Genomic DNA, 24,555 nt, shown 5'->3' with positions numbered 1-24,555 from the left:
CTCAGCCGTCGAAGCTGTTTACACACGGTCAGCAAGCGACAAGTGCATAGTAAATCGTGGTGGGGGTATCGACTTGTCGCTTAGTAAATAGGATCGTTTTCTATTCACTTGCACTATTCACAAATACTAATACTAAGCACTAATCAACGTGTTTACACATGAGGACTTAGTATTAGTGACAAGTACTAAGCGCTTAGCTACGAAGCCCGTGTAAACCGCCCATTACACTCTTTTCCCGTTCACCGGTCCGCCCGCTGCCCCGCCGCTACAACTCATGGGCCGAGCCATCTATCATATAAGCGTATGACTCACACCACACAACACTATTGCTAAGATAAAAACGCGTACGTAATTTCGTTCGCAATAAATTAAATCGCACTAATATACGAAGAGGCCCTTGGATAAATTGTAGTACGCGACAAGTCGAGATGGCAGGCGGGGTGTAAGGAGGGGGGACGCCTTATCCCGCAACGGGTTAGTGCGGGCGCTGTGCGGGTTACGGGGGTGTCCCTACCACGATTGCTATCTTGAACCGTCGCGTACTAATAACAATAAGTAGGTATACATCCCGCAAATTGCTAATGTGTGTGGCTGCCATTTTAAAGACGTCACAGCACTAGACTGAAATTTCGAGCTGACGGTATATTTTTACTTCGGCTGACGTCATTTCGATGTTAATGAGACACGGTTCCAGCACAATAGCAATTTGCGGGACTTATAATACCTGCTGTATTTTTACTTCGCTGCTAATCTACTGGATTAATGTAAATGAGACATTAGTAAATATTTTTGTGGCCACTTTATGTAAATTTAATATTATTACGTGTTAATGTATGGAGATCGTGTTAATTGCTAACCGGTTAGGTTTGCGTTTAACCACGTCGGTTAAGCCGTGATAGCCTAGGTGGTTAAGACATCCCTTTCCTATACGGGAGGTCGTGGGTTCGATCCCCAGGTGGATCACAGCAGTGATTGCAGTGGTTAACTCGCCAAAAGAACTCGCAGATAGATCTCTTAGTATAAGTAGATATTATGTTGAAACACAAACTTAAGGAATTTCTTGTAAAAAAAACCGGCCAAGTGCGAGTCAGGCTCGCGCAATGAGGGTTCCGTACTACAGTCGTATTTTTTCGACATTTTGCACGATAATTCAAAAACTATGATGCATAAAAATAAATAAAAATCTGTTTTAGAATGCACAGGTGGTTCACCTTGCACCACTTGATATAGTTATCTTACTAAGAAAATTGAAAATACTAATTATTAGTTCATGACCACAATTTAATTTTTTTGTGTGATTCACGGTTTTCAGATTTTTCCCCAAATGTCAGCTATAAGATCTACCTACCTGCCAAATTTCATGATTCTAGGTCAACGGGAAGTACCCTCTAGGTTTCTTGACAGACAGACAGACAGACAACAAAGTGATCCTATAAGGGTTCCGTTTTTCCTTTTGAGGTACGAAACCCTAAAAAGTAGCCTATGTCCTTAAGCGGTATGCAAGCTATCTCTGTACCAAATTTCATCAAAATCGGTTGAACGGATGGGCAATGAAAGACAGACAGACACACTTTCACATTTATAATATTAGTATGGATATGGATAATTTAAATAATATTATGTAGAGTTTAATGCATATAAACAGAGATCGTGTTAATAAATTGTAAACTGGTTATTTTTCGTTTAACCACGTCGGTAAATGATGATGCAGAGTGAGATGAACGCGCTAGCGCGGAAAAGGGAGGCATTTGTATGGCTTCAGAACCTGTTTTGAGCACTTGTGCTATAATAGTCAACCGGTAGGTAAGGCTTCTATGGTTGTTTTAGGGTTCCGTACCTCAAAAGGAAAAACGGAACCCTTATAGGATCACTTTGTTGTCTGTCTGTCTGTCTGTCTATCTGTCTGTCTGTCTGTCTGTCTGTCAAGAAACCTACAGGGTACTTTCCGTTGATCTAGAATCATGAAATTTGGTAGGTAGGTAGGTGTTATAGCAGACATTCAGGGAAAAATCTGAAAACCGTGAATTTGTCGTTAAATCACACAAAATAAATCAAGTTGTGGTCATGAACTAAAATCAGTATTTTTAATATTTGAAGTAAGATAACTATATCACGTGGGGTATCACATGAAAGGGCTTTATCTATGGATTCTAAAACAGATTTTTATTTATTTTTAAGCATCATAGTTTTTGAATTATCGTGCAAAATGTCGAAAAAATAGGACTTTTGTACGGAACCCTCGTTGCGCGAGCCTGACTCGCACTTGGCTGATTTTTGAGAATATAGGTAGACTAGCTGACCCACCCCGGTTACACTCGGGTGGAATTTAGAAGATCGGCGTCGGGGTAGAATTTTCAAAAATCCTGAAATAGGTACCTACCTACGTATTTATTCTTTTGTAACCGAAAACGCAAATATAAATTTTCATAGAAATAACTTGAAAAATGACGGACTTTCATACAAACTTTCATCCCCTATTTAACCCCCTTGGCAGTAGAATTTTCAAAAATCGTGTAATAAGTATTTTTTACTCTTAACCTGAATACCAATTTTCATCGATGTAACTTTAAAAATGATAGACTTTCGGTTGATGATGATAGACATAGGCTACTTTTTATCCCGGAAAAAAAGAGTTCCCACGGGATTTTTAAAAACCTAAATCCACGCGTACAAAGTCGCGGGCATCAGCTAGTAGGTACTTAATAAATTATCACGGACTCAAGGTCAAAATTACCTATTCACATAACTACATAGATATCTGCCAAGGTCAAAGTATGCTCAGAATAAGTTGTCAAATATGCATAAACATTTTTTCCTCTGTTAACACATGCAAATTAGTTTTTTTCTGAACACGTGTTAGAGGCGCCCACCATGTTGTTTTTACGTAAAACATGCAACTTTTGTTTAAAAAAAAACCGGCCAAATGCGAGTCAGGCTCGCGCACCAAGGGTTCCGTACTACAGTCGTTATTTTCCTCCTGCTGCTGATCTATCTACCTGCCAAATTTCATGATTCTAGGTCAACGGGAAGTACCCTGTAGGTTTCTTGACAGACCGACAGACAGATAGACAGACAGACAGGCAGACAACAAAGTGATCCGAAGTGATAAGGGTTCCGTTTTTCCTTTTGAGGTACGGAACCCTAAAAATGTGAAAAGTAAGGAATTCACACTTAATACTCAAAACACGGGTAGTTACCCTGTAGGTTTATTGACAGACCGACAGACAGACAGATAACAAAGTGATCCTATAAGGGTTCCGTTTTTCCTTTTGAGGTACGGAACCCTAAAAATGAAATTGTTGTCATGAACTAATAATTAGTATAATTTTCAATTATCAAAGTAAGATAACTAGGATTTTAAATGGGGTATCATAATATGAACGGGCTACCAGTGTATTCTAAAACAGATTTGTATTTATTTTTATAAATCATAGTTTTTGATTTATCGTGCAAAATGACGAAAATCAAAGAGTTCCCCGGGATTTTGAAAAACCTAAATCCACGCGTACGAAGTCGCGGGCATCAACTATAGTCGCTAATTATAGCTAGTCGCTTTTCCGTCGGCAGTGTGACCAGTGCCTAATTTACAAGAAGCGTATCAAACTATCTTTACAAATAATCGCCATTTAATCTACTAGACAATATGGTGTTGATGCACCATAAAAAAGCTATTGAATATCAAGTTATATAAGGACAGACCACACGCCGTGATGGGCTATTTCCGATTATTTTGACGTGTGGCTAAAAGTTTAGTTTAGTTTAGTTTAATATTCTTTATTGTACACCAAAAAGAAAAGACACAAAAAGAAACAAGTAAAAGAAGAATATACAATTAGCGGCCTTATCGCTGTGAAGCGATCTCTACCAGGCAACTAGGTTGAAGAAGATTTAAAGGTTAGTGAAGCTGGGTTTAAGGTGTTCGTAAGTCGTTTTAAGGTGTACGGAAAAGTCACGATAGTTTTATAGTTTTTAGGGTTCAGCAGTAAAAAAGCAGCGATAGCCTAGTGGTTAGGACGTCCGCCTCCTAATCGGAGGTAGGGGGTTCGATCCCGGGCACGCACCTCTAACTTTTCACAGTTATGTGCGTTTTAAGTACCTAATTAAATATCAATTGCTTTACGGTGAAGGAAAACATCGTGAGGAAACCTGCACGTGTGCTGCAATTCGCACTTGGCCAGCGTGGTAGACTGTGGCCAAAACCCTTCTCACTCTGAGAGGAGACCCGAGCTTTGTGATGAGCCGGCGATGGGTTGATCATGATGATGAGTAAACAAGGAACCCTTATAGTTTGAGTTTCATCCTGATCGTCTGCACATCTGTACGTTTGTCAATCTGTCCGTCAGTCTGTCTGTGTGTTACAGCTAGTTTAAAAATAAAAAATTTTACAAAAAAAATAAAAACCGACTTCGTTACACAAACACTAAAAATTGAAAAATAATTTAATTTATTACCGAATATATTATGTATACAAGAGTTAATATAGTTCCATAATAATAATTTTTGGTGCCGGTGCCAATTAGCTTTAGCTGCGCGAATCGTCTAGACTTCATATTTTTATGGGACTCCACAATGGCACCTCATTGGCACCGACCCCAAAAAATTTTTTTGTGGCCCCATGGAATTATGCTATGACTGGTTAAAAGTCTACTGTTTACTAAGCTATTACACTGATCGCGAGCAATTTACTCTTATCCGTTGAGGAGTTCCAGTATCTATCTTCGAAGATGTTCATCAGATCTTCACCAAATTGAAATGGGACCAACTTTGAAGTATACCCTTTCAAACAAAAAAATAATTTTCAAAATCGGTCTAGGCGTTTTCGAGTTATCGGGGAACATACATAAAAAAAAAAAAAAAAAAAAAGATTCCGACGAATTGAGAACCTCCTCCTTTTTTTGAAGTCGGTTAAAAACTATACCTATGTAAGAGCGTAACCTTTTGGCACTTTTGGTGTGAAGACCTTGCCGTGGGGCACAGGGCCTCGAGCTTATTTTGAGGAAATTTCTTTTTGATCAGTCAACCGGGGACCCAAGAGCTGGTAAGTTTGGCCATCCAATATGCCAATGCTGCCATTATTTTGAATAAGTAGGGTACAATGCCTCGCTGCGATGGTCTCGATGAGGTTTTAGATTTAATTTAATTTATTTTGTGGACAATACGCAGAGAAAATTTCAGCCTTTTTCAGCTTTTCTGGCACGCGCTGGCTCTCTTCATAAAGTCTTATTTTAGGTCCCATCTTAGGCCATATCATCACTTTCCATCAGGTGTGATCGTGGTCAAGCGTGCGCCTATAACGAATAAAATAATAATAATAAAAAAAAAGGTTGTTGAGCCGGAAAAGTAAATAAGTAAAGTACATATATATATAAATAATATATTTAAGATATTTTTATTATAAGTACTAAAACACGCAATGATGCTCCCAAGTCATTACTTTCTGATTTCGCCGATAGCACACGTCACATAACTTGGAGTAATCCTCAAAAAGGTGGTGTCAGTTTAAGAATTACGAACGCCAAAATCCGTAATACGTTGGTCAGGAATAATTAAACGTCATTCGCCACCGTGCATCAGTCCAAATCAGCTTAGCGTTGCGAAAGATTTATAGTCTAAGAGACGGTGAGCTCCTCTAGTGACTCATCTAAATCTAAATCACTACCCCTATTATAAATGCGAACGTGTGTTTGGTTGTTGGTTTGTCCTTCAATCACGTCCCAACGGAGCAAAGGATTGACATGATTTGCATGGGTATACTTAAAGACGAGAGTGAAATAGGCTACTTCTTATGCCGGAAAATCAAAGTGTTCCCTCGGGATTTTGAAAACCTAAATCCACGCATATAAAAAACGCGGGCATTAGCTAGTCTATTTAGACTAGGTGATGCCCGCGATTTCATATGCGGGCATCAGCTAGTCCTTCCTAGCTAGCTAGTTCCTTTTATATATTAGAATGTATGTATATTAGTATTTAGTATATTACACACCACCTGCAGTCTAATTTTCCTCATATTTTCCAATCTTTAAGGTTGCCTGGTAGAGATCGCTAATTAGCGATAAGGCCGCCTTTTGTATCTTCCTTCTGTCTGTGTTTTTTATTCTTTAATGTAATCCTTCTTGTGGTTGTGCAAATAAAGTGTATTTATTATTATTATATATTTTATATAAAAGGAAATGATGACTGACTGACTGATCTATCAACGTACAGCTCAAACTGGACGGATCAGGCGGACATAAAAGAGACACTAGGTAGTTGTCCTACATGAAATAAATGATTTTGATATTTTTTACAGCAAGTATACCGAATTTGGATTATTATTTTTACTTTTTGGGACACTTACTCCTGGCCTATTTTCGTGTTCATCGCTTATATTTCAAAGTTGCGGACCCGCCCAAAATTTAGATTGGACCAGCCAATTTAAATCCCAAAAACAACAACCCTAACTCTTACGCAATAAAGTTGAATTTCGCATACAAAAATAAACAGTACCTTTTGATTACTGTAGCAAATTTAAACAAACTAAAACTTAAAGTTATACGTTTCGGGCCCCTTATCGGATCCGTCGAAATGAATTAACCGCCAATATACCGGACATATACCCCTCTCTTTTATTCCCAGTATGTATGAAAGAGATATAAGACCATCAATATCTGTAAAAATATAAAATACGTTTAAGAATTTTTACACGTAATTTTAAATCTTAGCTTATTATCGTAATAATAAAGTATGGCTGAAATGTTTTTGTTCCGCTCTTTTCGTACGCGATAGATAAGGAGAGATGATAGCGTTAATTAGTTTTGACGTACAATAGCTATTTTAATTTTTACTTCTATAAGTCCCGCAAATTGCTATTGCGCTGGAACCATGTCTCATTAACATCGAAATAAATAAATAAATCTTTATTTGTTCCGATTACAACTTTGCTTAAAATTACCCTCGACCCCCAAACCAGGTTAACCCGTGTCATGGGGGTCAGTAACTTCCCATATATGACGTCATTTTGACGTCAGCCGATATAAAAATATACCATCAGCTCAAAACTTCAGTCTATTGCTGACGTCACTTAAATGGCGGCCAAGCGCATTAGCAATTTGCGGGACTTATAAAGTCAACAATGAAAGCTGTCCCATGTCCAAACAAGTTAATTAGAACACACACAATATAATACACAAATCCTTCATAATACTACATGCTATTATAACATCTAGCTCTATAAAAATAGGGGTTAAATTCGTATACAGTAATTTTATGGTAACCGCAGAGTTTTTTGATAGGGTGGCGATAATAAAGGTGGCAACCGCAATCAGTGGTGACCACAAACGGTTTGCGGTTGATGTGTCTGTTTGTTTCAATGACATAATAATTAATGTATTGAATACTACCCGCGACTCGTGACAATTGCCAAGAACGAACGTTCATCATCATCATCATCATCATGATCAACCCATAACTTGCTCACAACAAAGCACGGGTCTCCTCTCAGTATGAGAAGGGTTTGGTCAATGGTCATAGTCCACCACGCTAGCTAAGTGCGGATTGGCAGACTTTACACACCTTTGAGAACATTATGTGGAACTCTCAGGCATGCAGGTTTCCCCACGATGTTTTCCTTAACCGTTAAAGCGAGTAACATTTAATTTCTTTGAACGCACATAACTCCAGAAACCGCGAAATTAACGATAACTTTGCATAAATCGGCCAAAATTGTATGGAGATGCTATTTTCAGGGCTCCGTAAGTACTTCCGTGAAAGCCGTAACTTCATCCGCGTGGACTACACAAATTTAAAACCCCTATTTCAGCCCCTTAGGGGTTGAATTTTCAAAAATCCTTTCTTAGCGGATGTCTATGTCATAATAGCTATCTGCATGCCAAATCTCAGCCTGATCCGTCCAGTAATTTGAGCTGTGCGTTAATAGATCAGTCAGTCAGTCAGCTTTTCCTTTTTATAATTTAGATACATTTTAGAATTCTATGGCTTGAAGTATGGGGTTCATAACTTGGTATTGTTGATAATTAAATCCACTGTTTAAATAATCTAAAGGGCAATACGTCATCACACAACAATGCATGTAGCCTATAAGCCTCGTATAAACATAAACACTAACATGGTTCAAACCAGTGAGCTGTAGTTTTACAACACTAGAGTAAGAAATTTCTCGTAAAATGGTCTCAACTTGAATCCCAATCGTGTAACACTGTGACTTGTTGGGAATCCATCGGAAAAAAAATCCCATCGAGTCACACCCAAGATACAGTGTGACTCGTTAGGAATTACAATGAATAAAAAAGTTGCAACTAGTAACAGTGTGATTCGATGGGAGAAAAATTTCGATGAGCTCCCAACGAGTAACAAACAAACCAATTAACCAACAAACAAACACACTTTCGCATTTATAATAAGGGTACTGATTTTAGAATTCTATCATCTATGGCCTGAAGTATGGGTTTCATAACTTGGTAATTAAATACACTGTTTAAATAATCAAAAGGGCAATATGTCATCATACAACAATGCATGTAGCCTAGTATAAACAGAGCTGTTGTATTACAATAATAGAGTAAGAGATTTCTTGTGAAATGGTCTCAACTTGAATAGTATCGAAGAAAATTAGTGTGACTCGTAGGGAATCCATCGAAAAAAATCCCATCGAGTCACACCCAAGCTACAGTGTGACTCGTTGGAATTACAATGAATAAAAAAGTTGCAACTAGTAACTCTCGAAATTTTTCTCCCATCAAGTCACACACTTGATGGGAGAAAAATTTCGAGGAGCTCTCGACGAGTGACACGCTTGAGTGTGACTCGTTGGGAACCCATTAAAACTAGAAGTGTTCTTGCCTTTCAATGTATTGGTGCTTGGCTGTTTTTTACTCTATTAATAATATTGCTAGGAAAGTAAAGTACTGTAACATTTTGTTGCTTGCTTTTCCTTTGTGTGTATGTGTGTGAGTGTGTGTTTTTTTTGCTACTCTTTCAGGCAAAAACTACCTACTGGATGAATTTGGCTGGGAATGGAGATAGATTATAATTGAAAATTCAACCAAGGATGTAAAAATAGGCGATCAAAACATAGGTTACTTTTTATCCCAGAAAATCAAAGGCACCTAGGTAATATTATGTGTCGTGTTCCTCCAGTTTTATGTAACTCAATGGTCCAAGCACGGCATCGTACAATGTACAGTGTACAGTATACAGTGCACAACGAGCGTCGCCGGGTCGGAAGCTAGGCTATTATCCCGCGGGCAGCACATGACATGCGCATGTTCTCGGCGGCTGTCCTAATGTGGATAGGGCCGTTTGGTGAAATTTACACAAAATGCAAAAGTGTGTCCGTCTGTATTATACCAATAGCTAAACTAGCTTATGCCCGCGACTTCGTCCGCGTGGACTACACAAATTTCAAACCCCTATTTCACCCCCTGAGAGGTTGAATTTTCAAAAATCCTTTCTTAGCTATCTGCATGCCCAGCCTGATCCGTCCTGTAGTTTGAGCTCTGCGTTGATAAGTCTGTCAGTCAGTCAGTCACTTTTATATATTTAGATAATTATGTATGCTGAGTGGTTGAATAAATCTTTTCACGGGCTATCCGTCCAACCAATTTTGACGAAATTTGATGCAAAGCTAGCTTACATTCCTGGCATAGACATCTAGGCTACTTTTTGTCCCGAGATTTTTAAAAACCTATATCCATGTGGATAAAGTTGCAAGCATTAGCAAGTGGACTATAAAACTTAAAACAATTCTAAGACCACTTCCACGCTAAGGTGACAAAGTTGTTTACATATCACAAAGTGCACAATAGAGCCGTATTGTAATGAGTTGCGCCCACGCAGCCAATGTGAACATACCTTTAGGTAACGTGTCAACACACGCAAGGCATAAGCTTAAGCGATTTTGTTTTTCTCTGTCTGCATTCTTAGGTGAAAAATTGGGGACATGAAAAGAGCCTCCCCACGTGGTGCTTAGTTTTATACCGATCACAAGCACCCGGCCTCCCTGGAAGCAGCTACTACACAAACAGATAAGTAGGATGGCCACCTTTAAGACCGAGCTATCGCTATCAGCTTTTTGGGCTGCCCATGTTTGAGGTGACCATCGACTGGAAAAGAACTTCTTCTTCTGAAGAAGGTGAAAAATATGGCCCTAGTATATTTACTACAATATTTAGTAGGGGTATGTTATTACTGAAATTCCAAATTTAAAACAAACACTGTTAAAAATAAATAAACAAGTATTAAAATAATAGCTAAAAAAACAAACTTTAATAATTAATAAAATTTCAGCTTTTACAAAATAACGAAGGTGTGGCACGCGCTGGCTCTTAGTCAATTTCATCTGCCATGATACAACATAAATATTTTTGATGATTTTCTGCTGCCAAAGCAGACGAAAATTTTACCCTCCTTAAGCTTATAACTTAAATCTTAAGAACATCACATAACACTAACTTAACTTAAGTTTCATAAAACGATACATTGGCCACTTTAAAAAACTTCCTTTGTGAATCATGCCTTACATTTATCAGCCATCTTTTTGAGTGATCTTTATGAACTAATATTTTTTGTCTCTAAAAGGTTTTTGGCAAAAATGTACCATAAAATGATTTAACTTTGAGGTACGATTCTAAATGCAGTCATCATCATGATCATCACTGGCCCACTACTGAGGACAGGTCTGGCCTCTGTGAGAATGGTCTAAGGCCTGGGCCATAGTACGTCACCATGGCCAAATGCGGATTGGCAGACTACACACACCTTATCATTATGGAGAACTCTCAGTCTTGCAGGTTTATGTTAGTTATTAGTTCGCGACAGGTCGAGATGGCACTTGTGGGACTGGGGACGCCCCGCACACCCGCACAGCTCTCGCGCTGACCGGGGGCGGGATAGCGCGAGTGACTTGTGGGACGTCCTCCCTCATAAGTCATACCCCAATAATTGGGGCAGAGATGGGCTCGAGATGGCAATTATTGCCATCTCGAGCTGTTCTCCTACAATACGTACCTATGCTTGGAGCGCACCACGCATGAGAGTTTCTTGCTATTTCTATTAATGAATCAGTCATACATTTAAAAAAGATGGGTTCCCAACGAGTCACACTCAATCGTGTCACAGTGTTACTCGTTGAGAGCTCATCGAAATTTTTCTCCCCTCGAGTCACACTGTTACTGGTTGCAACTTGTTATCCATTGTAATTCCTAAAGTGTCACATGTTAATCTGGGTGTGACTCGTTGGGAATATTTATTTTAATTTAGTTATATTTGTTTACTTGAGTGGGTGGTAATGATAATATAATCAATTAACAGAGGGTAAATAATCGACTTAATGTTTTATTCAATTCATTTCTTTATCTGCAGAATCGCTACCGAGTAAACAGATTGCAAAAGTCTAAGGAACCCTAAAATAAGAAAAAAACCTGCAAAGGATATCTTTGGGAGCCCAAAACCATGGGCGTGTTCTGATTTACGATACAATTTGTTTGAAAACCCCTTGAAGTTAATTGTAGGGCAGTAAATATTTGAGCGCATTTCTCATTTTTATAACCAAATAGGTACCTACGACATAAAATTTTCGAAATGTATCTTAGTTCTTAGGGTTCCGTACCTCAAAAGGAAAAACGGAACCCTTATAGCATCACTTTGTTGTTTGTCTGTCTATCTGTCTGTCTGTCTGTCGGTCTGTCAAGAAACTGGGTACTTCCCGTTGATCTAGAATCATGAAATTTGGCAGGCAGGTCTTATTGCAGACATTAGGGGAAAAATCTGAAAACCGTAAATTTGTTGTTACATCACACAAAAAAAAAATTAAACTGCGGTCATGAATTAAAAATTATTACGCATCATAGTTTTTGAATTATCGTGCAACAACTGTAGTACGGAACCCTCGTTGCGCGAGCCTGACTCACACATGGCCGGTTTTTAAAAGGGGGTTTTGTAACAAGTTAGCCCTTGACTGCAATCTCACCTGGTGGTAAGTGATAATGCTCGCTCACTATTGGGTACATTGCATTGTTGCAATAAGAATCGCATAAATTCAGCCAATCACAACAATTGAGATTGTAATAATGATTGATGCGGGTTTCCCGTAATCGAGGTGCTGCAAAGCCAAAAAATGACATTCTAAAGGCCGATGTTCATTACTTTCCGCCGCGTACTGTAAAAAAAGGTACGAAAATGCTAAACAAAAAACGATTCGGCTGCATCACAAATGGTAGTTAATCTTTTGAGATGTTATAAACACCCAACCATCCAGAATTTAACTCATAAACAATAATTATGTTTTGGAAAGGTGTTTTAGAACTTTAAACGTATAAATCAAGTTGAGGTAGAAGTCCCTACTACTTGTTTACGATAGCTGTTTAAACTTTAAATAAAATTCAATTTGCTGCCTTTTATTTTGGATTGTACTGTGTGGAATAGAATAGAAATATTTTTGATTCAATTAAACTTTTACAAGCGCTTTTTAATCTGCACTGGGTTAGCACGGGGGCTGTGTGGGTGTGCGAGCGTTCCAGTCCCGATTGCCATTTCGACCTGTCGCATCCTATACTGCGTTAGCGAGAAACAAATATTAGAATAGAATAGATTTTTATTAAAGTAAACTTTTACAAGTGCTTTTGAATCGTCAACTAGTTTAATTTACCACTGGTTTGGAATGCCGTTCCTACCGAGAAGAACCAGCAAGAAACTCGGCGGTTGCTCTTTTTAATTTTTCAATTTACAATGTTATTATACCGTACTATACAAGCCATTGCAGCCCCGTGCATTGCTGGAGCGAGTCAAATCCAAGCTTTTTTATCGTTTACATAGTCTGCGACTGTATAATATGCTTTTTTTAGGAGCATACTTTTAACACATTTTTTAAACTTGTGTAAAGGCAAGTCTAAAATTGGTTGTGGAATTTTATTATAAAATATTACACTCATTCCCACAAATGACTTTCGCACCTTCCAGAGGCGGAGCGCAGGAGTAGCCAGCTTATTTCTGTTAAGTAAACTTTTACAAGTGCTTTTGAATCGTCAACTAGTTTAATTTACCACTGGTTTGGAATGCCGTTCCTACCGAGAAGAACCAGCAAGAAACTCGGTGGTTGCTCTTTTCAAGAGATCAATTTACAATATTATTATACCATACTGTACAAGCAATTGCAGCCCCGTGCATTGCTGGAGCGAGTCAAATCCAAGCTTTCTTATCATTTACACGGTCTTCCACTGTATAATATGTTTTTTTAAGAGCACACTTTTAATAGATTTTTTTAAACTTACATTACAGAACTACACTAGATTACAGAAAAGATCGATCGAGGAATATGTGAGTTAACCGAGGTGCGATGAAGATGCGTGAGCGTAAACAAATAGTAGGGCCTGGGTTCTGAGAAATTATATTATTATGATTGAGTTTGAATCGTAAGTCAAACTGCCATTTGCAATAAAATTGTGGAATTGTAAACTTGTAAAACGTCGGTGTGAATTATGTTAACTTTAAGAGGAAAAAAAACCGACCAAGTACGAGTCAGGCTCGCGCAACGAGGGTTCCGTACTACACTCGCATTTTTAAAGTCGCAAAACTATGATGCATAAAAATAAATAAAAATCTGTTTTAGAAATTACAGGTGAAGACCTTTCATATGATACCCCACTTAATAAAGTTATCTTACTTCTTAATTGAAAATAATAATTATTAGTTTATGACCACAATTTAATTTTTTTTGTGTGATGTAACCACAAATTCATGGTTTTCAGATTTTTCCCCGAATGTCTGCTACAAGACCTACCTACCTGCTAAATTTCATGATTCTAGGTCAACGGGAAGTACCCTGTAGGTTTCTTGACAGGTACCAACAGACAGACAGACAGACAACGATAAGGGTCCCGTTTTTACTTTTGAGGTACCTACGGAACCCTAAAAATAACTTATTACAAATAATTATTTAAATGCTGTAGTCCTATACTGACCTGACTGACTAGTCTGACCACCAAATGAGAGAAAGTCGGCAGAATGCACAATAGAGCACACAAGGACCTCAATAGCTCAACCGGTAAAGGAGTGGACTGAAAACCGAAAGGTCGACGATTCAAACCCCGCCCGTTGCACTATTGTCGTAACTCGTACCTACTCCTAGCACAAGCTTGACGCTTAGTTGGAGAGGAAATGGGAATATTAATTATTTAATTACATGGCTAATATACTTTTTAAAAAAAATATGTCCATGAGCTTTCGAAAACCCCTCCGAATTCACCTACTTAGGTAGGTACTAATTAATAAAATAATTAATTTGAAGAGAGTGTCACCACGTTGACTGTCTTCATCAAAAGTAATTTACAACCAATAAAGAAGGCACTAAAAACCACTTATCGCCTAACCTTGCATAGATTTTTTTATTTGGTCGGTCAATCATTTTTTTTATTTATTTAAAATAATAAGTCGTAAAAAAGATCGTCGAGTTTTTAAATGACATAAATTAAAAAATGTTTTAAAAATATTTGCTAAAGATTTTGAATCTTATCTTGGGAGGGGGAAAGTTGAAAATTGTTTTTTGTATAGTTTCTATACATACGTTTAATGTCAAATTTTATTTTGTTAGCGGCTCGTTTTTAGTATGTTTTACTTTTAAGATGGACAACGTAGGGCGACCATATATTTTTTAGAAATAGAAATATTTTTAATTGAAATAAACTACAAGTTTATTTGAATACAAGTGCTTTTGAATCTTCAAAAGAATCTACCAATCTGGTTCGGAATGCCATTCTTACCAGGAAGAACCAGCATGAAACTCGGCGGGTGCTATTTTTTTAACATTCAATTTTGAAAGGAGGTTGGCGAAGTTGGAACCAACTATTTTAAAAACCATTCAGATTCACAAATCAAACAAGAAACTAGAAACTATATACTATAACTAAATATGTAGCTATAAACAACTACAAACTAGGAACTAAAATCTAAAAACTAGACTCTATAAACTAGAAACTAAAAGCGTCAAGCGAGAAGTCGCGGGTATAAGCTGGTTTTGAATATATGGGTTTGCTTTTGAAAAATTTCTGGACTCATCTTAGAAAATACAAACTCATGGGCCCCCTAAAACAATAAAGTCACACTGTCACACGTTTTATCAATAAGATGACAGCCATCCCGAAACCGGGAACAATAAAAAAATTTATCGACTTGTCAAGACAGTAAAGGAATGCAGTAGCCAACAACCGGTACCGGCATTTTGAACTTTATGCGTGATATAAATTGGGTTGAGTTTAGCTTGATCATCAATCAACAAACCTAAGAGAAGACATAGCGCTCTCGTTCTAACCAACTGTTTCATGCGCGGGAAAATTGCCATTCAGTCATAGAATAAAATTCTTAGTAAGATTATAGAAACATAATTTCGTTCCTTAACTGACTTAAATGATAAACAAATCGCAGAAACATTCTCGAAGAAAAGCGTAAGCGATGCAATTTGTCCGGCGTTTAAGACCTTCTAGAATTAGGTTTCACTTGTATCATGTCAGTTCACGGTAACAAGGCCCTATGGGCCGCGTATAATGCACCTTTTACGTATTTCAGAGAGAAGCTTTACCTTACCTTTTGTGTCAGCTAAGGAAAAATAGGTTACATATAGGGGATACATGACTATACTACTACTATTCTTACACTCTACACCTAGTATCTGATGTCTTTCATATCGGAACAGCAAGTCACTATTTCGTGCAATATCATTACAAAAAAAAAATCAGCATGATTACAATTGACTCACACTCCGATCTCAGTTCCAAATTTTTTTTTGATCCAGTGGTCTTGTATTACGGCAGAAAGCCTATAATATACAATCGTTAGAGATATAAGTCATCGGTAGAATGTTGAATTATTGTATGATTATAGTAAATAGCGCATAAACAACGCATAAACGCAGTGCCCATCTTCATTTTTAAGATAATATAATAGAGCTTACCTAAGTTTGCAATTTTAAACAGATAATATTATGTTAGTACCAACTTACTAAGTACACATTTAACAAGTCACGCATCTCAAAGAAGCCTATACATTTAAGTATAAGTTTTTTGACCAAGTGGTCCAGTAAATTGGTAAAGAGGAACTTTACGTATAATTTCTCTTCAATATCCGTGTAGCTTTTAGATCATGGAAAGCGGTACCTCCAGCATTTTGTGGTATAAAAAAATTGTTTGAAATGAGTTAATAAAAATTGTAATTTAGATTTATATCAACAGAGTCGAGATGCCTAATTTTATTAATGTTGTAAAAACGAGATATAAACCTTGTAAGTACCTACCTATTATTATGTTGTCAAGTGAGAAACATTTTTAATATTTTTGTATTTTTTTTAATGTTTTTTTCGCTTTTATTGTAACCAGTATAGTATACACAAGTACTTACTTGCAGTTATCATCATCATCATCATCATCATCATCATCATCATCATCATCATCATCATCATCATCAACAGATAGACGTCTACTGCTGGACAAGGGTCTCTTGTAGGGACCACAAGGGTCACACGAGGTTTGACAGCTCTAAATTAAATTTAAAACTGTCAAACTGTGTCGGTCCTTTTCATATTACATTAGTAAGAAGAGGATGCAAATACTCTAAAATTTAGGTGTGCTCAGAATCAGTAACAATAACCAGTTAAATATAAAACTGAAAAAGAGGAAGAAAATATGCAAAATGAATTTTCCTTTTGTCCGAGTAACAATTTTTCCATCCCATAGGAAACCGTTTAATCAAATACACATAGTTTTACATAAATTTTTTGTGATGGAAAATGACAGATTTTCCATTAAAATTTTCAATATGACATCCCTTGGTAGAGAGCACTTTTTGTATGGGGTTCGGTATAAATTTTTTTTTTCTTTTTTACTACATTATGACTCTCGAATCAAACTCGAGCCAAACTAGAATTGATCCCAAGTCGGTCTCGAGTCGAACTCGAGCCGAGCTAGAGTCGAACTAGAATTGAACTCGAACCAAACTCGAGTTGAACTCGAATTGAATTAGACACTCGTGTTGAACTCGAGTCAAACTCGAGCCGAGCTAGAGCCGAATTATAATTGAACTCGAGTCGAAATTGAGCCGAACTAGAATTGAACTCAAACCGAACTAGAAATTAGAATCGAGCTAGAACCGAACTCGTGTCGAATTCGAGTTGAACTAGAGCCAAACTCAAGCCGAACTAGAATCGAACTTGAGCCGAACTTGAGTCGAAAAGACTAGTCTAATTCTAAACGTCGATGTTCAATATTTCTTGCCAACTGCTATTATTTGAAGTGAATTTACCAGGAGCGACAAAACAGTTAGTAGGCAGGTATGTGATCTTTTTTGCAATAAAATGTCCTTTACGCATTACGGAACCCCAATATTGAATTGAGAGATTGACAAACGCATCAAAAAACCAATCCTGGGAGACAATGCGAGCAATATCGTTTCTTTATTTTAAACTCCATCAAAATCGTTAAAATATTTTATTATAATCCTTTGAATCCATTTTCGCGATTTTTTTAGTTTTTTTTTTTGGAATCCTGAAGTCAATTTAAATGCCTTTCGTATTTTAAAATAAAAGCAATTATATTTTACAGACAGACTAATTTATGCTCGCGACTTCGCCCGTGTAGACTACACAAATTTCAAACCCCTATTTCAACGCTTTAGGGGTTGAATTTTCAAAAATCCTTTCTCAGCGGATGCCTACGTCATAATAGCTATCTGCATGCCGACTTTCAGCCCGATCCGTCCAGTAGTTTTAGCTGTTCGTTGATAGATCAGTCAGTACTCAGTCAGTCAGTCAGTCACCTTTTCCTTTTATATATTTAGATTTCGATATTACAGACAGGACACTGAAATTTAATTTATTAGTGTAGATTAGTGATGTAACGAATGTCATATTTTGGACAATCGCGGATGCGAATGCGAATATTTCCTGCCAACATTAGCGAATGCAAATGCGAATATTCAGTTTTTGTTTAAATTTGGCGCCATTTGTCTATGGCTTGCTGACCTTGGCGGCAGTCCCGTTACCAAATGATAAAGAGAAGACTGATAATGTGATTACGAGGTTAACTTACTTTGTATTACATTAAAAAACCCCGGCCAAATCAGGCTCGCGCAACGAGGGTTTCGTACTTACAGTAGTATTTTTTCGACATTTAGCACGATAATTCAAAAACTATCATACATAAAAATAAATAAGAATCTGTTTTAGAATGCACAGGTGAAGCCCTTTCATATGATACCCCACTTGATATATGTAGTTTTATTACTTCGAAAATTGAAAATACTAATTTTCATTTCATGACCACATTTTTTTTTTGTGTAATGTAACCACAAATTCCCGGTTTTCAGATTTTTCCGCTAATGTCTGCTACAAGACCTACCAAATTTCATGATTCTAGTGCAACGGGAAGTACCCTGTAGGTTTCTTGACAGACCGACAGACAAACAGACATGCATACAGACAGACAACAAAGTGATCCTATAAGGGTTCCGTTTTTCCTTTTGAGTTACGGAACCCTAAAAACCTAAGAAATTAATGGATTTTGTTGTATTAACCAACTATTAAATAAAATAAAAAAATTATGTTCGCAAAACTTTCGCAGTGATTTCGCGGAATGCGAATGCGATTATGTAAAAATATGCGAATATCCGCGAATGCGAATATTCGTTACATCACTAGTACAGATGAAAAGATCTGTTTAAAAGCCAAAATGGTACTCTGGGAAAGAATTTGATTCACATAAATATATAGTTTAGTAAGTAGGTAGGTACATATATCATCGCATATTTTTCAGGCAATAAATTAAGTAGTGCTCATATAAACAGCCATTTACGTCCAAGTGCACTATATTTTGAGAACATTAAGCATTTTCAAAGTCGGTCAATGTTTGACGTCACAATATTGCGGATTCTATTTTTGACGACCTCCCTGGCGCAGTGGTAAGACCACTTATAAGTGGGAGGTCTCGGGTTATATTCCTGGCAGGGACAATTTGGGAATTTATAATTACTAAAAAGTCATTGGTGTTTTTTCGTATTCAGATACAGGTAAGCCCTTGTCTGCAATCTCAGTTGGTGGTAAGTGATGATGCAGTCTAAGATGGATGCGGGCAAACCTGCTATGTGATTCTCTAAAGAACGGTTCAACGTTGCCAACATCGATGCGGTCTGCGAGGTAACATCGTACAGATCGACCAGGCCAGCAACGGTTGTAAATTTGTGATTCTGTAGTGGCTTTAAGCTCGTTGGCGATCTTATGGTTGAGACGGGCTCTACGATGTTATCTCGGATGAGCCAGTGATGTCATCCTATTTTTATTTTCATACCGATAAAAAGTTACGATTACGAAATATGGCATTTATAGTGGGTTTAAAATTCATTTATGATTACCTTTGCTATTTTTATACAAAGTTAAAGCAATAAATGCAAAATACTATGAGAAATTATCATTATTTAAAAAAATCTTGGACATAGGCAGGAGACCTTTGCCTTTGTTTTGCATCATTAAAAAAAAAGTTGCTTCCCGCCGTGCAAAATGTCAGTCAGCACAAAATTAAAAATGGTATTGGTAAATTAATGATCACCCTTGAAAAACGATTACTCGACAAAAAACTCTAGTCTTAAAACAAACTGCACGTAATAAATCAAGTGGTTAGTGGAGCACTTATAATTCCTTTACTGCCATGGTGACTTCATAGGTCGTCACAACAACTCAACAAATAGTGCGTGAACTTCGTCTTTGTACGTCGTTTTATCGTGTTTTGTTTTAAAATACAAGTGAGTATTCAATTAAACTTAATTTACTCCGATATCAGTGATTTTAAACTTGTGTCAGACTGCCTATCAAACTGTTCTTTCGGTGCTGACCAACGATTTAATTATAAATTTCAGTGCCTCGCAATATTGCCCCATCCACTGCTCAACTTGAAAAATTGTTCAAATTTATGGAGTAAAAACCATGGTTAGCATCTGGGCACGCTCGCACTGCCCTTGCTAGAGACCGTAGTGACCAAGCATCACCAAGAAGTTGGACAATATTGGATGAATACAAATGGCTGCATCAAAACTTGGCAACAACAGCAAAAGGTATGTAAATATTATTTTCAAAGACACAATCTACTTTCTAAGCAGAGTTATAAATGTTAGTATCTACCTAGTGTTAAATGTTGTCAAAATGTGTATTGGAAAGATAAAAAAGATGATGCAAAGAGAAAATGCAGTAGCATGGTTATTGCTAGAAGAAAGAACAGGCAGTGGTATGGATGAAAATATAGCAGTAGCAGATCTAAATAACCTTGAGCAAATACCTAATAATTGTTTCTCTTATGGGTGGAGAAAGTTTTGCAACAGGATAGGAAGATTTTGAATTGTCTGTTATCTATGTTATCTCTATAAATGAATATTTAAATCCTGTTGGAACTCTGCTTTTCTGAGATAAGAAGTTGTCTATGTCAATTTCCGGGATGCAAGCTACCTCTGTACCAAATTACAAATAAATGCATAAATGGGTTAAATAGATGGCCCTTTAAGAATTCTGTGGGAACTCTTTGATTTTCTGGGATAAAAAGTATCTAGCTTATGTCCGTCCTTGGGATGTAAGCTAATTCTGCACCAAATTTCATCGAAATTGGTTTAATTTTTGGACCGTGAAAAGCTAGCAGACAGATAGACTCACTTTCGCATTTAAAGTTTAAGTAGGTATTAGGTATGGCTAGTATGGGTACGTAATTAATATGGAAAATTATTTAAAATAATAATATAAAGTACTATTTTTTTTCTTATTTCAGAATGATATATAAATGATGAAAGTTTACCACACTTGGAGAGTTATTTCGAGACTGCGGTGTGTATAATATTATTATATATTATATCCGTACCATTATATAAATGCGAAAGTGTGTTTGTTTGTTGGTTTGTTAGTTTGTTGGTTTGTCCTTCAATCACGTCGCAACGGTGCAACGGATTGACGTGATTTTTTGCATGGGTATAGATAAAGACTTGGAGAGTGACATAGGCTCTTTTTATCCCGGAAAATCAAAGAGTTCCCGTGGGATTTTGAAAAACGTAAATCCACGCGAACGAAGTCGCGGGCATCAGCTAGTCTATACTAGCTTTTATACCTATGTATAAAAGAAAAAGGTGACTGACTGATCTATCAAAGCACAGCTCAAACTACTGAACGGATCGGCCTGAAATTTGGCATGCAGATAGCTATTATGACGTAGACATCCACTAAGAACGGATTTTTGAAAACTCAACCCCTAAGGGGGTGAAATATTGGTTTGAAATTTGTGTAGTCCACGCGGCCGAAGTCGCAAGCATAAGCTAGTATAAAATATACCTACGGATTTTTTTTGACTAGTTAATTATTTCAACTCTTTCATAATATCTCAACTGTGGCTGTTGCAGGCGAAGAACTCACAAGGGAGATTCATCATCATCATCATCATGATCAACCCATCGCCGGCTCACCACAGAGTACGTACGGGTCTCCTCTCAGAGTGAGAAGGGTTTTGGCCATAGTCTACCACGCTGACCATGTGCGGATTGGTACACTTCACACACCTTTGACAACATTATGGGGAACTCTCAGGCATGCAGGTTTCATCACGATATTTTCCTTCACCGTTAAAGCAAGTAATATTTTATTACTTAAAAAGCACATAACTCCGAAAAGTTAGAGGTGCGTGCCCGGAATCGAACCCCCGACCTCCGATTAGAAGGTGGACGTCCTAACCACTAAGCTATCACAGCTTTTTTATCAGGGAGATTATATTTTACTAATTCTCGTGAGCTGTGATAGACTTGTGGTTAGGATGTCCGCCTTCTAATCGAAGGTCGGGGATTCCATCCCGGGCACGCACTTCTAACTTTTCGGAGTTTTGTGCTTTTTATCCAATATCACTTGCTTTAACGGTGAAGAAGAAGATCGTGAGGAAACCTGCATGCCTAAGAGTTCTCCATAATATTCTCAAAGGTGTGCGCCTCTACCAATCTGCACATAGCCAGCGTGGTAGATTATAGCCAAAACCCTTATCGCTCTGAGAGGAGACCCGTGCTCTGCAGTGAGCCGGCTATGGGTTGATCACGATGATTATGAATTCTTCTCAAGCAGTGGAAGACACTAAAATTCCTGAGCCTCTAGCAGTTGAGAAGCTTTTAAATCCCGTGGGAAGTATTTCATTTTTTTCTACTAAAAGTCTATAACAAAACCCGTCTGTTTTTCTATGGTAAAAAAAATGTAAACTAAGTTTATATTGCACTTTTATTATCTTTTCCACACAAATATTAAAAACAAATGAACGAGAAATGCAATAAAATATATTATAATTAACTATTGAAAAACACTAACACACACACGGTATAAGATATAAAATGTATATAACATTAAAATATATGTATATAGTTAAGATTAAGATAAGGAATAAATAAAGGCTTTGAAATTGAGAATTATCTAAATCTACTCTTTTATTTATTATTGCATCTGTCTTGCACGCCACGAGCGATTAGCAAGGAGTTCTCGGCACCTTTGTCCTTCTTCTAAGCCCTCTGCTCTGCTTTGACGAGGATTCCTTTGCAGCATGCTCATTATCCTATGTTCTTCTCGGATTATGTCATTTGGAAATGACAACGCTGGTAATGTTGTAGTATGTTGTGTAAAACGTGCATGCAACATGCTAAGTATAATGAATCTTCTGGCCACCATCCCTGGGTCATAATCACTATGAACTAGAAGGCATCTAAATCTTCGTTTTAAACTCCAAATAATACATACACCACTGCACGACTAGCTCTTGATGTAGGGCAGCAAATCCCTTTCTAACATTGCCACAAGTTCCTCCGTGATACTAAATATTCTTACATAATGCGTCTGTCGAGAGCAGACGAAGACCACGTATTTGACAACCTTTTGCACGCCTTTTTATTTTGTATTCCTCTTGTTTAGCTTCTTCTAATAAGAAAAATGTACTTGAGCTAAGCGAGCAGCCATCTGAAGTGAAAAACGATAAATAGTTAACTCAGATATTTTTTTATCATTTAATTATACTTACTATAGAAAATAACAAAATAAAACTCACATTTTTACCTTTCTTTTAAAGTTTTTCTATGTTTACAACGAAATTTAACTCGTGCATCGATGGTGCATCGTAGAGAAAAGCTACACCGGAGACGCTTTTCCGTTTGACACATAGAATCGAAGGCGAGGGCGTACGATGTAGTCGAAGGCGAGCAATTAGAATAGCAAATTCCATACATAAATGTCAAAAACCCGTTTCCTACATCGATCACACTCGCTCGTGAAGCGCTAGTGTCGCAAAGGTGAGTCGAACGCGATTAATAGAATAACAAATGTGCTACATCTAAGGAAACATCCGATGTGCGACCGATGTAAATATTATTTTACCTTAGAGAATCACACTGCTGGAAGGGGTATGGCAGTTTTTTAGGGTTCCGTACCTCAAAAGGAAAAACGGAACTCTTATAGGATCACTTTGTTGTCTGTCTGTCTGTCTGTCAAGAAACCTACTTCCCGTTGACCTAGAATCATAAAATTTGGCAGGTAGGTAGATATGTACCTGTTATCTACAAATAACAATACTTACAAGGAATATTAGCTTAAAATCATTACGTGCACTATTGTTTTCGAACTCACCTTCTATAAGTACATATTATTTTCATTGTATCACTCTACAGGGTGTCTTTTTAGCACTAAGCTTCTTGAAAGTCGGTCAGCGTGACGTCACAACATGGCCGCGTCGCGGAGGAAACGATAAACCAGTCGCGCGGCTCCGTCCGAATTTTAGGAGCACCGCAGCTTGCATTTTTAGCAGTGTACTAGGACACTTCTATATTGGCCACTACAGCATAAGAATAACTTGTTTTTTCTCGTCCCGGCAGGTTTTCTTGAACTACCATTGGATAACTAGAAAACGGACGGGATGGGACAGACAGACACACTTTCGCATTTATAATATTAGTATGGATATTTGTATTGGATCTATCCTATCTAATGGAACCGGTTTGGGGCACATCGGTTGGATCGTTTCAAATTCTATAACAGGCGTAGTAGAAACATTTTTGTGTTTTATACAGGGTGTACCAGAACGTTAGTAAAAACTTAGCGTTATTGTTACACTATCTTAAACACAATGCACCAATAACCATTTGCCTTATTTTGTAGTTTTAGTGATTTAGTATTTTTAAACCCGCAAAGCATGCAAAACTGGGGTCAATGTCCCAACTACAATGCGGCATTGACTCCTAGTGGCCTACTTACGCAACAGTCGTTGGTCTCTATAGCGTCATTCAGATGTTTTATTTGCAATATATCTTAAACTTTTACAAAATTATAGATTTTTTTTCATATTTTTTTGTATTATAGGACTATATTGAATATCACTTGCTTTAACTGCGAATGAAAACGTCGCGAGGAAATCTGGGTGCAGCTTGAAAGTTTTCCATAACGGTTTTCCAAATGGGCCAATCCGAACGAGCGTGACTATACTATAATAGCTAACTGCTTTGCATACACTTCCTACATAAGATCGTTAGTCGCAC

The 24,555-nt window shown here is 37.4% G+C and overlaps 1 long non-coding RNA gene across 1 annotated transcript; it reads left to right on the top strand.

Moving 5' to 3' along the window:
- Positions 1–19,144: 19,144 nt before the first annotated feature.
- Positions 19,145–21,751, top strand: LOC138404357 (uncharacterized). The gene is made up of 4 exons (XR_011238339.1): positions 19,145–19,773; positions 19,888–20,082; positions 20,784–20,839; positions 21,406–21,751. It is a non-coding gene; the product is annotated as an uncharacterized lncRNA (long non-coding RNA).
- The last annotated feature ends 2,804 nt before the right edge of the window (positions 21,752–24,555 follow it).

Source organism: Maniola hyperantus, chromosome 27 (assembly GCF_902806685.2).
Source record: "Maniola hyperantus chromosome 27, iAphHyp1.2, whole genome shotgun sequence".
Lineage (NCBI taxonomy): Eukaryota > Metazoa > Arthropoda > Insecta > Lepidoptera > Nymphalidae > Maniola > Maniola hyperantus.
Note: the sequence above shows the minus strand (reverse complement) of the source record. Positions and strands in the feature narration are given on the sequence as shown.